The 15079-nt window shown below is 47.1% G+C and overlaps 1 protein-coding gene and 1 long non-coding RNA gene across 2 annotated transcripts in view; both read left to right on the forward strand.

Moving 5' to 3' along the window:
• HIF1AN (hypoxia inducible factor 1 subunit alpha inhibitor) overlaps positions 1 to 15079 on the forward strand; it is an 81053-nt gene that overhangs the window by 16411 nt on the left and 49563 nt on the right. The gene's annotated exons all lie outside the window — the stretch shown is intronic.
• Positions 623 to 15079, forward strand: part of LOC125148284 (uncharacterized) — a 56165-nt gene continuing 41708 nt past the window's right edge. Inside the window, exon 1 of the long non-coding RNA XR_007145484.1 lies at positions 623 to 3521. This is a non-coding gene — a long non-coding RNA (uncharacterized LOC125148284). The remainder of the gene's footprint in view (positions 3522 to 15079) is intronic.

The raw sequence follows: 15079 nt of genomic DNA on the forward strand, positions 1-15079 counted from the left end.
TCTCCTACCTTTCCTCCTCCTCTACACTACAAGTCATCCTCGGATCTCACCCTGCTGTGCAGTGCCCAAGAGGATGCATGAGATACAGCTCAGGGTAAAAGCTCTTCTGGGCTCCAGCTAAAGACCTCTTGGGAAAACTACTGGGAAGCCCTGTTCTGAGTGCAGAGTGCTGGGAGGAGCTGTGGGGAAATGGAGTTCTAGACCCTAGTGCATTATTTGTGTGTCCTTGAATGGGCCCCATAATTTCTCCCAGCACACGTCTGCACCTATGAGATTGAAGATTCAGTTCTAGATAATAACTAAGAACATTGATTCATGTTCTGCTGCTTCCCTTTCCCCCAAGGAAGAGATCTAGGCTCCTTCCCTCACTTACCTAGATTAGGGCTGTTCGGGCTCAAATTCTACTTGCAGCTGAGGAAACTTACCGGCTCTGTTGCTTACTCCTGTGCTGGCCAGCAGTGTAGAGGCAGACACCAAGGGAAGGTGGGCCTTTGGGCCTGAATGGAGGTCAGCCATATTGCAGGCTCCCATTTTTATACCAGCAGGTACACAGGAAACTACTCTTTTGTGAAGTCAAATATTTGTTGGGGGGTTGGAGTTCGGGGGAGGGAGGGGGGGCTGTTCTGGGCATCAGTTGAGCAGATGCCCAGGATGCCTGGGGGAGACCAGCTTCCCGTACAAATCAGAGCTCTAAATTACAAGGTTTTTACCAACGCGAACAGTTGGGGGAAGTCGTCTGCTCTCATTTGCGTAATGGTTTCTGTCACTGGTGATTAGACACAGGATGAAGGAAAAGAAATTTGACAATTAGGAATGAGCGATCATTAATCTGAATCTGTTAGGAGACAGAGAGGGGAAGGATCCTTATCGGTGGGCCAGCCCAGTGTGGGGAGGCCCTCCCTCTGCCCCCACCAGAGACTCTTGGGCCACGTACCCTTTCCTTGTTTCCACAAGCCGACTGAGCTGATATTTCTTGACAGGCTAGGTGGGCCCAGTCCCCAGTCTGAGGTGGATACAGGAATGGACACGTATAGGCACGAGCCATCAGAGAGAGAGAGATGGGTGTCAATTGCAAGTGATAGGGCAAAGGATAATGACAGAATATTTGTGACATGCTTGCTGTTTGTGGAAAAATTTTTTAATTCAACACCCCAGATACCCTTCTTGTGACAAGTATTTGTTATATTCTAACACTACAGGGTGTGGAGAAAACCTAGTTTTTATCCTGTAGGAGCTTCTACTTAGTTGGAGGGGAAACCACATGAAACAACTAGCGGTTATGAAGCCATGAATCGTGCGCCCTGTGAGGACAAGATGAGAGATTGTTGAGAGATGAGGAAGATCAGTAGAGAGCAAACCTCTGGGCTCCCCAAGGAGTAATGTTGATTCTTCCCAGTCAGTTCAGCCGTAGTAGTTGCATGGAGGGCACTGAGGCCCCACCCAGATACGTGAACAGGTAATGAGATCACCTCCAGTGGGCTGAGTTGTAAGGTGTGGAGATTCCCAACCTGGATCTTCCCAGGTCTCTGTGGTACCTGTGTTCATTCTTCCTCTGTCTTCAAACTTCAGGGACTGTATTAATTTGCACTAGTTGGTATTTGTTCCTCAGTTTTGTGACTTGTATGTGGTGGGTTCCTTAGATTAGAAGCTCCCTCATAGATTGGGGAAAAGGGTGGTTCCTTGTCTCCTGTCAGAATGTGAACTTCACAGACAGGACTGTTTCTCTTCCTCGATAAGTTCCCTACCTCTGTAGCTTCTACCCTTCCAGATCGGATGCAGAGTTTAGTAGGGCTGCAGGGAATGGCCCTCAGTGACTAGTTTTACCCAAATAGGATGGATGCCGGGGTGCACTGAGAAGTGGCTCATGGGGTTCCAGGGGCCCTGGCCTTTCAAGCCAGTTCTTGTCCTTCCCTGGGACCTTCGGTGCTCATTCTCCAGTCCCTGCTGACTTCTCTGGTGTCCTCTCAAGCTTCCTGCATTGAAGAGATGTTCCAGTTTCCCTTTTCAGGGCTCCTCCAGTTTCTCCTACTCAGCCTCCCTCTGTCCAGTCTCCACCAAGAGCCTTTTTCCTGAACGGGCGTTGCCCTCTCTTCAAAAGCCACGTCCATGGCTGCAAGTGTTGGGATAGAGTTTCTCTAGGATCCCTCTCCCTGGGATCAGCCCTGAGCATGTTTGAGTCATCTTCTCTTCTGACCTGCAGTTAGTCTGTTTGTTCTGTGCCTACACTGCCCACGTAGCATTCCTTTGTTTGTTCTGTATAGCCTGTTTAGCTTTTCTAACTCTGGTGGCTCTTCTGCTAGTCTTCAGCCGTCTGTTTAATCCTCACAGGTCTTGGGGTCCTTAGTGGAGACTGAGCACTTTTGGTGCGTTTTTAGGGGACGAGGCCGTAGACACTAGCAACCGTGAGGCCTGAGGATCTATGGCCAGTGGTGCCTCCAAAGATGGGTGAGGGGAGGGTACCCAGAGTCTTGGATAACGGAGAATCATGAGGAGGGATTGGGTGGGAGAATCCCCAGGAGTGGGGCCAGGCCTGGCAATCCAGGGTGGAAGAAGCAGAGTTTTGTGTTTCCATCTGAATGCATCTGTGTGCCTTACGGTCCAGCAAGCAGTTCAGGGATTGTGGTCATCTTGTGGATGTCTCCTGGCCTGTGGTGTCTTTGGCGATGCTCTGAGTCACCAAGTTTGGCTGATCTCCGCATTTCAGCGCTTGCTGGGACGGAAATAGCATGTTGAGTAATTTTGTGTCTGGAGCGAAGGTCTTAGATGAGACAAGCCACGGAAGCTGGGATAGCAGGTGAGGGACCAGTGGTCAGCTTACCCAGATTGTCTTTCCACTCCTCCAAGTGTTTAGGCACAAAAACTGATTAAAGAAGTGAAAAAAACTAGGCCTTGCCTTCTTTCCCACCCGAAGTCTGGGTTTTAGGTAGTATTTTGGGAAGGGGCATGTGTCTTTACCTTCCAATAGAAGCAACCTAGCATAGTGTTTTAAAGCATGGATTTTGGAGTCAGATGTGTTTGGTTCTGGTTCAGATTTCTAGCTTTGCCACTTATCAGCCAGGTTTGACCTTGTTGATTGACTTTACCTCTCTGAGCCTCAGTTTCCTCAATTACAATAATATGTGTGGGGGGCGAGGGGAAGTGTTGAAAATATCTACCTCAGGGTTGTTGGATTAACTGAAACGATGTTTGTAAAGCTTTAGCACGTACCTGGCAAGCACTTAATAAATGGCTGTGGTGGTGGTGGTTACGTTTATTATGTGACTTATTCAGAAACTTTATTTCAGTGATTTGTGAGCAGATTTCCAGTGATTTTTTTTTTTCCTCTCTCAAGAAAACCATAGGAAAGAACAAGGAACATGCCCTGGAGACACCCACATCGAGTCGCAGGCAGACAGAAGGGCTTTGGTACCCAAACCTGTCCTAGAAGGAGGGAAACAGGGAAATGCCTGATGCCTTCTGTCTAGACAGCCAGACTTTACCACTCTCAACACCAGCCCAAGGCCAGGGTGAGAAGTCATCAGGTATGAGCTCTCCTTACGCTATGTGAGGAGTGAGGGCATCTGAAAGAGTTTCCATCACCCCTGTAGAAGCTCTTGCCAGTTTCCTACTGTGAGACACCAAGGCAGTCAAGTCCGACCTCCTTGGTTCAGTTTTATTTCATGCCCTTCACTGTATTTAAATTATATGTGTATTAAGATAGCTCTGGGGTAGAGTGGCTTTTAGAAGAGAATCCAGAAAAATATCAGACTAGAATCTTAACAGCTACCATTTGTGGAGTGCCCTGGAGCATTTCTGTTCCAGACCCGGTGCTAGTTTGTGCCTGTGTGCTCTCAGTTCAGTGGGGGCACCAACCAGGCAGTTAACATTACAGATGTGCAAAGGAGAAGCTAGGTGTTCACAGCAGGCTTCCTGCAGGAAGTAACATAGGCTAAGCCGATATCTAGAAGTTAACCAGAGGTTGGGGAGTAGCAAAAGGCATACCTTTCTTCTCTGGCTTCTCTCCCAGTTCCCAAACAAACCCTCTGCTCCTCCATGTTTAAGGGTTCTGTTAATAACACCTAGAAAGGAGCCAGGTGATGGACCCTAAAAGAAGAAACCCTTTGGTTAGCCACAGAAATCTTTGGAAATTATTTTGGTGGCTGGTCCAAGTTTGTCCTGGAGTACAGATGGATTGGACTTGTTCCCTTGTAACCTTTCCACTGTCCTCTTTCTCAGAAATCTGTCTGCATTCTGGCCTCTGGAGCCACTCTGCCACCCTACTTGGAAGAGATGCTGGATACTCAGAAGTCAGCCCGAGGTATATTCTGGCTGCCTGGAATTCTCAGCTTCTTCCACACTGACATCCTCCTGATTTCTTAGGTTTTGTCTCCCACTATGAGCCACTCCCTTCCTCCCCACTATGAGCTGAGCCTCTCTGTAGTGCCCCCTCTGTAGCCACACACAACCTCTTGCCTCTAACCTTGGTCCCCAGCCCCATGGGTGAAGAAGACCCCTCTCTAGCTTGTGCCAAGTCATTCCTGGACTATAGGCCATTCTGTAGTCGCTTTGCATTCACCTCTTCACTTCTAGATTTCTTTGGCTCCGGGCCCTGAAAGCCTTCTCTTTGGTCCTTAAGGGCAGCTCTACTCCTTAACCCAAAATGTAAGCTATATCTGGGCTAGGTTTTTATTACCTCTCCAATATAAAGTGTATAATGCAACATAGGGTAGTGATTGAGAATGAGGGCTCTGCATACCTGACTTTGAATCCTAGATCTGTCATTCTATATGACCTTGGGCAAAATGACAGACTGCTTGTAATTCCTTTATATATATGGGGATAACTACTACGTTGTCAAGGCTGTATGAAATACGGTTTGTAAAGAAAGGCTTAGCAGAGTGACTATTTGATAGCAAGCCTCAGCCCTTCTGTCTTTCAAAGGCTTCACCTCTTCCTCATCTAGCTTTCCAACAGGTCCTGCTTCCAGTCTCAGGGTAAGTCTAGTTGTCAACTTATGAGCAGAGCAGAGATACGAACTTTCCTGCTTATGTTATGAGTCCCTGCCCCTTCTCGGTGACCTGATTCACAGGACCCTATCACACCACCATCACTGGGAAATGGTCTTCCAGAATCTCTCTTCTATAATATTAAAACAATGGCAGTGACAGTAGAAAACATCAGAACTGCTGCCAAGGGGTAAGAGGCACTGAAGGTGTGTGCAAGCTGGAGGCATAACAGGCAGGGACTTTGAGGCAAGGAGATTGGTGCAGAGGCCACCATACTAGTTGAAAGGCAGCAGGACCATGGACTTTAAGGTTCCCTCTAAGTTTTCAAATAGCTTTTGACAGTGGTGTTTGAGCAACATCCTACCCACTTTATAGTCAGTGTGTGGTCCTTGATCTCACAAGGGTTTGTGTGATGTCTTAATAAGAATAGAGGCATTAGATGTGCCTCCCGGGTTTGAAATCCCTATTTGCTGCTTCCCGCTTCCATCCTTAGCTGAGTTGAGGGTTCTTGGTCTTGGCTGCTTCACCTGTGAGGGCTGGGAAATAGCACGTGGCTTGCAGTATTGTTACACGAGTATGTGGGAATGTTGTAAAAATACCCAGTTCAGTGTGGGCACTTAGGAAGTGGTTTATTATGAAGACCCGAGTGTCTTTGAACAGTGTTCAGTTAGTATTTGGAGAGAAGGAAACTGCTGGCAGCAGGGCCTTTTGGATCCTACTGACTCAGGATACCACGCCTGAAGCAGAATCTCACAGGAGATGGCTTGGTGGAAGAGCAAATGGAGAAGATCATAAAGCTTTGGAAGAGCCTGAATGTCTGTGAGACGAAGGGCTGGGGACAAAGGTGGTTTTGCCAGGATGGGGTCTTGGGGAACAGAAGCAGAGACCTAAGCTCTAGTTTACCACCTAATTCCCAGAAGGAGAGAGGAAATGGGACAGGAGAGTATCTGTGGAGGACACTGGCTGAGTGAAAAGAAAACAAGATTCAAGGGCAGTGAACCTACATGTAGATGTACTTTTCACAGGCTGGTTGACTTTGGGCACGTTTGTGTCTATGCTTCAGTCTTCATATTTAAAATTGGCTAATACTGCTACTACCTTGCTTACAGTATAGATGGGACAGTTTACATGAAAATGCCGTCTAAACAGAGTACTATGTGTTTGTTGTTGGGTGGTTGTTAGGGTGAGGGTCTAGGAGAACGTTTCCAGAATGGATGAGTTACAGAATTCCAACAGTTCACAGATTAGAGCCTCCCACGTTTTCAGGAGGAAGTAGTAAAGCAGCGTTTCCCACCAGTACACTGTTCTTTCATCCTGCCAATATTTGACTAGGAAGGATTTTGATTAAAGAAGAAAAAGCAGTGTGGTGAGAAAGGGCAGTTTTGGAGTTGGCATGGACTCAGTTTGAATCTTGGTTTTACCATTCCCAGCATTGAGATGGTCAGATAACGTACCATCTCTGAGTTTTGGTTTCTTAACAGGCCTCTTCATGTTGGGAATGAATGAGCTGCCTCACTGCCTAGTGCCTATCTAGTAAGTGCCCAGTAAATGTTTGTTCCCTTTCTTTCACTTCTTTTCCCCTTAGACAAGAAAGCTTCAGTTTACCCAGCATAAAAGGGTCTCAGTTATCCATACCTTAATAGGAACAAGTAATACCAGATTTCTAGGGTGAGGTCAGTTGCCCTTTAAGGCAAGAAAAAGGCAAGGGAAGAATTGTGGAGAAGGGGGCACAATCCCACAGTGTTGGGGGTGCAGTACAGGGACTGTCATTATTGAGTTGGTACAGGGGTGGGTGAACAAAGGGTGACGTTGAGAGATGAGAATTTCAAGAAAGAAGGTGGGTGCTGGGGCGCTTGGTTGGCTCAGTCGGTTAAGTGTCTGACTTCGGCTCAGGTCATGATCTTGCAGTTTGTGAGTTCGATCCCCGCATCACGCTCTGTGCTGATAGCTGGGAGCCTGGAGCCTTCTTCGGATTCTGTGTCTCCCTCTCTTTCTGCCCCTCCTTGCTCACACTCTATCTCTCCCTCAAAATAAATATTAAAACATATTAAAAAAAAAAAAAAAGGTGGGTGCTGACTGCTAGAGGGAAAGCCATTCGAGCAGAGGCTGTATGGAGTGGAGGACAGAGTGAACTAAGGGTGAGAAGACCAGAGTTCTGCCAGGAGAACCTTAGGAATAGTGACTAAAAGTCAAAGTTATGAAGATGTCTTGCCTTCAACCAGCTATCATTTTAATACCTGTAAGAGTTGTGGTCCTCTCAGAAAGGAAGAATATAAAAAGAAAGCAGTTATCCTCAAGATGGAAAGACATGTTGTTGTTTTTTAAGTAATCTTTATGACCAACGTGGGGCTTGAACTCACAACCCTGAGATCAAGAGTCACATGCTCTACTGAGTGAACCAGCCAGCTGCCTCAAGATGGAAAGACTTCTAGATGTTTTTAGAGCCAAGGATATGCATTACCCCAACCAGGGTATATGGTAGCCCAGTTGGGGTTCTGGTCTTCTATGAGAAAATGCAGTTAGGTACTGAAGAGCATAGAACTCAGGGATGACTTGAGTGGCCACCTCTTTAAATAATGGAGGTCCTTTGATAGGGCTTTCCAGAGGCTACAAGTAGGACTTTCTGGGTCCCATCTTACAATTCAGTCACTGGTCCAACCAGAGTTTCTGGTTTACACCTTCAGCCATCTGAGAAGGTGACCTCAAAACTATATGGGGCAGCATCAGTTGCCTCTTTGATAGGTAGGCACACGTCTTTTAGCACTGGAGGACTTAGAATGAAGGATAGTAGTGTTTAATTAAGAACATCAAAGCCACAGCATTACTACATTTGCTTTTAAGGAATCTATACTTTTTTTTTTTTTTTAAGTTTATTTATTTTGAGAAAGAGCAGGCCAGCAGGGGAGGGGCAAAGAGAGTGGGAGAGAAAGAATCACAAGCAGCCTCCGAGCATTTGGCACAGAGCCTGTCGCAGGGCTCCATCTCACAAACGCAAGATTGTGACCTGAGCCGAAATCCATAGTCAGACGCTTAATGACTGAGCTACAGAGGTGCCCCTGTGCCATTTGTATTAAAGAGTGTTGAGTAATTTATTTAGGCTTGAATCTTATGTTGAAATCTTGCTAAGTTTCTATATAGTTTTGGAACATTTTAAATGATTTAAGATTTGCTATATTTATAAACTTAATTTATTGGAGACATAATAAGTACTTGGGAAGGTTTATTTCAGTCAGATAAATGAAGTACTTGAGGAAATCAAATACATTAACCTTCCATTAAACCAAACTCCTTTGTCTTATAAGCAGAACTAAGGTTTATGTAACTCTGAAAGTTGAATATACCTTTTAAAACTAATATCTTAAAACTAATATTCTCTACACAAAAGTCACCCATATGGATATCAGAAAACTCAGGGAATGTAGTATTACCACAAAGCCAAGTCTTTAGCCTCTCCAAGTACCAGGTAACTGGCAGCAGTTAATATGGCCAACATGGGTCAAATCAGAAATACAGACGTGTTTTTTTAAAGTTTTTTTTAATTAGCATTTAAAATCAATTTCCATCTAAAAAGCCAGATTTTGGCCTGTCTGGAAAATCAAAAGATCTGACAATAAAATTTATAGGACAATTGGCTGGAGCCGAGTAGCCACCACTCTTTTGGGGGTGTTCCTTCCAGTTTGCTATAGTCACCGTGTCTCTGGTTTGTCTGGTTTATCCCTAGTTTGTCTCATTTCTGTGACCTGTCTGGCCCCATAGATTTTTAAGCGTGTGACCCCTGAACTAGAGGTTCTGAGGTTTCCAACATCTGGTTCATAGCCTTGGGTAAGGGCTCAGGAAAAGTGCAGGCCCCAACCTCCTCTCTGTTCTTGTCTGCACTCCAGCTAGGCTGTCTTCCCACCTGGATTGGTCCCAGGACGGGATTCAGCCCCTCTAGGAAATATGTGAGAAATTTCCAGGCTCAGACTTCCCTGTTTTGCTGCTCTTTTCTATGACCAGACCAGTTCCAGGTCTTTTCTTGCCCAGATGTTTTGCCTAGGCACTTAAGTCATGTCTCAGTTCTTGTGAATTTCCTGATCACCTTTATAATTTGACCACAGCCTCACTTTGGTTTGGTGAGTGAGGGTTCCTTCCCCCCCCCCCGCCCCCCCCCCCCCCCCCGGGTTCTCTGCTTTAGATTATACCTGCTCTCTCTAGCCTGAGGTATGGAAGATTACTGACAGTTCAGGAGACATGAGAGGTGAGTTTTGGATTTTCAAGAGAAAGAGGCAGAGGCCAACCATAGTTTAGGGAGGCAACTAGTAGCTTTTTAGAGGAGGGAGGCTACTGCATATTATGTGAAGGCAGAAGAGAAGACAGGAGAGAACTTAGGTGTGAGGATAGGGTCTCAGAAGGCACAGGGTGATAAGATAGGAAATGGCAATAGTTGCTTAAACTCAGGGAGATCCTGAAGCTCAGAAATATCTGCAGAGACAAGAGATACAGGAGGGAGCACCACTGGGGGCCTGTAATCTCCTAATGTTACAATTAAATAAATAGCACTATATACTTTGGAAAGAGGGCATAGCCATGATATTGGGGTCACAGCCTGGGGCAAGAGAAATTTCCACCAATGCAGCTGATAGCCTCTCACAGTATCTGTAGACATAGTAGAAACATCTGAACCAAATGGTCATGTTGCTTGGTGAAGAGCCGGACCCAGTGAGGGCTGATTAATGGATCCATGTCCTCCTAGGCCAGAGGGAAGTCTCCAGCAGCATGCTGTAGGGATCAGTCTGGGCCTGTGTCCTGTCTGACATTTTTATTGACAACTGACCAAGGCAGCAGGTTCATCAAGTTTGCAGGTGATAGAGCTGGGAGGGGCAGCTAATACTTTGCATGAGAGAGTCAGGATTCAAAATGATTTCAACAGGCTGGAACACTGGGCTGGAACCAACAAGATTAAATTTAACAGGGATAAATGTAGAGTCCTGCACTTAGGTTAAAACAAAATCAATGACATAAGTACTGGGCGGGGGGCGGGCCCAGCTTGACAGCAGTTCATGAAGAAAGACCTGGTGGGGGGGGGGGGGTAGTTGACTGCAAACTCAATAGGAGTCAACCATGTGATGTGACTGCTAAAACCTCTAATACAGTCACGAATTGCATTAACCAAAAAGCAGCCAGATCAAGGAAGGCCATCACTCCACTGCTTTCTCAGATTGTCAGGCCACCTCTGGAATACTGGGTCCTCTTTTCTAAAGGAGGTCAGTGACAAATGAGAATATTTTGACAAGCAGCCAGCATGGCCGTGGGCCTGACTACTGCCAGAAACTTTCTAGAAACTCGGGTGCTGAGCTTCTGGGATGAAGAGCAGGGGTGTATAATCAGAACCCAAACAAAGATACAAAGTGTATCTTGAGCACTTCTCTGGAGGTTGGGAAAAAATCTGGGAGTCTGCTTTCCTCCCATCCTGTGGGTACCCACAGACACTGGCCTGTGAGTCTCATCACAGGCCTTTCTTAGTTGGAGGACTAAGGGTTACTTCGATGGGGTCTAGAATAGGGATCAGCATGGGAGTAAGTAGGAAATGGGGTAGTGAAGTGGGAAGGAAGCTGCACATTTGCATCTCCAGCACCTCCTTTCAACGTTCTCCCCCGGGATGTGCAGTCCCCATTTTGGTCACAACGTGGCGCCCTCGCTCCACATGGATCCTGAGCCAATGGCGAGAGCGGAGTGGGTGGCCTGGCTGCAGCTGCACCTGCACTTTCCGCACTCCCCACTATGGGGAGCCCACAGGGGGCACTCAGCTTAGTCGTGTTTGACTTGGGACTTCTGTGTGGCCAAGAAGACGACTGAGGTGAGGAAAAGCTTGCCCGTGGCACAAACGTGTGGGATCCAGATGTGGCTCCTATTACGGCCACATACTCCAACGTGAGCTACTCCGCACATGACCTCTTGTCTGCCCTGGCACGGAGCACAAGCTGCAGAGGGCTGCTTCTATGGCAGGAGGGTTCCTGGGACACTAAGGACTCCATCACAGTGGGATCAGGGGTGAACCCAAATCCCCCATAGTGACTGGCTGTGTTATTGTCACCAACTTACCTAAGCTTTATATGTCTTGGGTTCCTTAACTGAAGTAGAATAACAATGCCAAATTCATGGAGTTGTTAAGATTGAATGAGGCATCTAGGGCAATGATTCTGAACTGGTGTAGGGATCATCAGACAAGATTGTAAATGTGATTTCTGACCCCACCACCAGTCATTTAGTAGTTCTGGATGGAGCCCAGGAACCTGTTTTTCTAGCCAGTTCCCCAGGTGATTCTGATGTTCATGGTTCTCTGACCACATTTTGAGAAATTGACCTAGGACATGGAAGGTGACCTAGTTAATATGCATTAGTTCTTGGAGCCTGTAGGAGGGACAATGGGGATCATTGGGCTGGGCTCACAAGAGTACACAGGCTTGCTCTCCAGATAACTGTAGCCTTGATGGAGAAGGAAGATGGGTCTGGAGATGGGGATATGATATTAAAACTCAAAATGGATGTTTGAGAACTGAGAAGATTGGGTATACTGAGGGCTATAGAGGAATTGGAGTGCTGGCACTAGGGCTGGGGGCCACTTGATGGGGTGTTGGTGTATTGGAGCACTGGGTGTAATGTGTTGAAGGGAATGGGGTTAGAGTGTACTGGGAGGGGAAGAAGCTGAGAGGTTGAGGTGGAGTACATTGACGTTTTCTTGGAGGACTGGAGATTGAGGTTTGTTCTATCATGATGGGGCCAAGAAGACATAACGATGGAGACTGCGATGCTCAGTGAAGCCCCGTGGGGGCAGCCATGCTTTGTGATTTGTGATGAGGCATTGAGCTCAGCCTTCTAACTTTTTTTTTTTTTTTTGGAGTAAGAGGGGAGGAGGATGCTCCTTAAGAGCTTCTGGGGGAACTTTCTTGCCCCCAGAGGGCATACGGGTGTGTGTGTGTGTGTGTGTGTGTGTGTGTGTGTGTAGGAGAAGGTTAGCTTATGCAATGAGATTTTCAAAAGTTCCTTTCTGGATTTCATGACTGACTTGAAAGGGGTCAGTCCCCAGGACACACTCATCTCCTCTGCCTACACACACAATAACATTTGACCTGTGTAATTTCTCTTGGGGCTCAACTCCCCAAAAGGGGGCACTCTTGTCAGCAGCTCGCGAGCATGTGGATGTCTGCCAACTGAAAACACCTTCCGGAAACTCTGAAGACCTTCCCAGAGGAACATGCTAGAAAGAATCCTCAAATTCAAATCCTTGAACACTGGAGCTGGAAGAGAACTTAGATACCATCTGATGCAGTCTCCCTCAGCTTGGTCCTGAGGGATAGACACCTGTTGTGGATACTCTGCTTTCTAAGCTTCTGGGGACCCCAGAAGCTGACATGGGAGATGAGACTCACAGTGAAAAGGGAGACTCAGTAGAGTAGGGTTGTGGGTTCTGCCAGTAAACACCTAGGTCAGAGGGGGATGAACACCTACAAAAGAAGGTTCCCTAGAGCAGGGTGGCTAGGCTGCACTTTAAAATGGGTAGGATTTATTTTTAGTTAGTTTTCTTCTATAATTTTATGAAAAAAAAATACTGGATTAGAGGGTGGGACATGTTCTGCCACAGAGGAGCAAAGCTACAGAGGCCTGGATCCATCTAAGGTTTGGGGGACAATAAAGAGGCCACTTGGTTAGAGGTTACTGATCACTGCTGGGTAGAGTGAGAAGGGCAGGAAGGTCTGGGTGCAGCAGGAGGTATGAGGCTGGAGGCCAGAGGAAAGGAACTGGATTGGGCTCATTGTAGGGACACTGAGGATCAAGTCTAAAGAATCAAATGAGAGTACCCAAGGAGATAGAAGAGGGCTACAGGGACAGGTGTGAACATGCCAAAGAAGCACTTCCCAGGGCATCAAAAATTTAACCAGAGAGTAGAGGCAGACATGGGGTGATCACAGGCTTGAACTCTGAAGAGTTTGGAATAGGAGGTGGGGGTAAGGAAGGTCATTAGAGTCGGTGATTAAGAAGTCAGCAGAATGGTAGGGGCCAAAGTGAGTTGGTGGAGAAGAGATACGGGCAGCAAGGTAGACTATATAGGCTATCCTTTGAAAAATACATGGAGGACTGGAGGCAGTCCATTATTTTGAAAAGCTACAGTGAAGCTTTGTTAAGAGGTAGAGAAACAGATTTGTGGACAGAGGAGAAGCCGCCATTGGAGAGGAAGAGACTGGCGTCACTAGAAAGACAACACCGGGAAGAACCAGTTATAGAAGGGAAAGGAAAGACATGGAAACAGCCTAAAAGGTCAAAGCCTCAGATGTGAAGAAAGGGGTGAGGTGAGGAACTCCACTTGGACCCAGGCTTTGATCTAAAAATAGTCATGATTGAGGTCAGCTTATTCAAGTAAAAGTGCCTGGGGTGGGGCTGGGCTGGAGGAACATAGACGGCAATGGTGGAATCAAAGGAGTAGTCTAATGTCTAACATACTGCCCATTGGTGCCAGGACACAGTGGGGCTGGGCTGGGGTTTGTCTTGGGCAGGGTCTGAAGCTGTGCCTTTGGGAGCAGGATGGAGCAAGCCAGTCACAGTGTAACCATATTACAACCGTGTCAGGAGCCTAGAGGCCAGGACACCGTGAGGGCAGTGAGGGACCTTGCTAGAGGAACAGAGGGACAGCTGTCAGATCCTGACCTACGGGGGCTTGATGGAACAGCGGCAGCCATACAATGTGGGGGTCAAGGGCCTGGATTCAAATGTGAGGAGTTACTGTTACTCCTTTTAAGTGTCTGAGATGGATTCTGAGTGGAGAGAAAAATGTAAGGAGATGCATAAAGGGAGCATTGCTTTGTACTAAACACTGTTCTATATAAGTGAATTTAATCCTCACAAGCACCCCCCCCCCCCCCATGAATTAGGTGCTGTTATTATTACCGTTTCACAAATGAAGTTCAGAGAGGGAAAGTAGCTTGGCCAAGGTCACATAGCCGGTTGGTGGCAGAATTAGTATTTGAAAGATTTTTTCTGACTTGAGCGTCTATTTTCTGCTATGCCTTTTTATTAGCTGCTTACCAGGTAGGTGACCTTGGATAAGTTACTTGATTTCTCTCCTCACTTTCCACATAGAGAGTGCTACTTAAGGGGATGCCATTAATTGGTATTATTTTATTGTTGTCTTTGTCCCTTACTGCTTCTCAACAGAAACTGAAGACTTTGAGGAAAGTGAAGGAAGGTCCTGGGGCACAGGTCATTTAGAGAGGGTCAAGGGTAGTGGGGGAAAGGTAAAAGAATAGGATCCAGCCAGTGGTTCTCAACCAGGGACATTTTTTTTTTTTTTAACGTTTTATTTATTTTTGAGACAGAGAGAGACAGAGCATGAACGGGGGAGGGGCAGAGAGAGAGGGAGACACAGAATCGGAAGCAGGCTCCAGGCTCTGAGCCATCAGCCCAGAGCCCGACGCGGGGCTCGAACTCACGGACCGTGAGATCGTGATTCAACCAGGGACATTTTTGTTACCAGAGTGGCCTGGAGGAGCTATTGGGTTTTGGCGTTTTGGTAGGCAGGACCCAGGAGTGTTAACAGTGGGCAGTCACACCCCACTTGAGAACATTCAGGAGAAACCCATCTGGGAAGGATGCTTTGAGGTTTAACTCAGAAGAGAAGCAGTGCCAGAGGTTGGAGCAGCTTGAGCAAGTGCCGGACGTTTGGAATGAACTTAGAGATATGTAGGGGCCTGGGAAGGATCAGACCCTGGTGGAAACAAGGCTCCCTAGAGGGGAAGGTGGAGAGGTCTGCAAAGGTAGGCTGGGGCCAAACCCCTTAAGGCCAGGCTAAGAGGTCTGGACACCGAGCCGGAGAGGTGGAGAGCTGTGTGGTTCTGGGTGAGGGGCAGGTTATATTTAGGAAGATACTCGTGCAGCCAGGGAAGAGGTTAGGGAGAGTCTGGAGACTCGTTAGGGGATTGAGGCCAAACATTGGCAAGAAACAGCCATGAGCTGGACAGAGTTTGGGGTTGGAGTAAGTGGAAACACTAAGGAAACTCCCAGCATGGAGATGCATAAATGGAGAGTGGCTGGGGCTGGATCTGGCAGGCACTGATCTGGGA

The sequence above is a fragment of the Prionailurus viverrinus genome, chromosome D2 (assembly GCF_022837055.1).
Source record: "Prionailurus viverrinus isolate Anna chromosome D2, UM_Priviv_1.0, whole genome shotgun sequence".
NCBI classification, from domain to species: domain Eukaryota; kingdom Metazoa; phylum Chordata; class Mammalia; order Carnivora; family Felidae; genus Prionailurus; species Prionailurus viverrinus.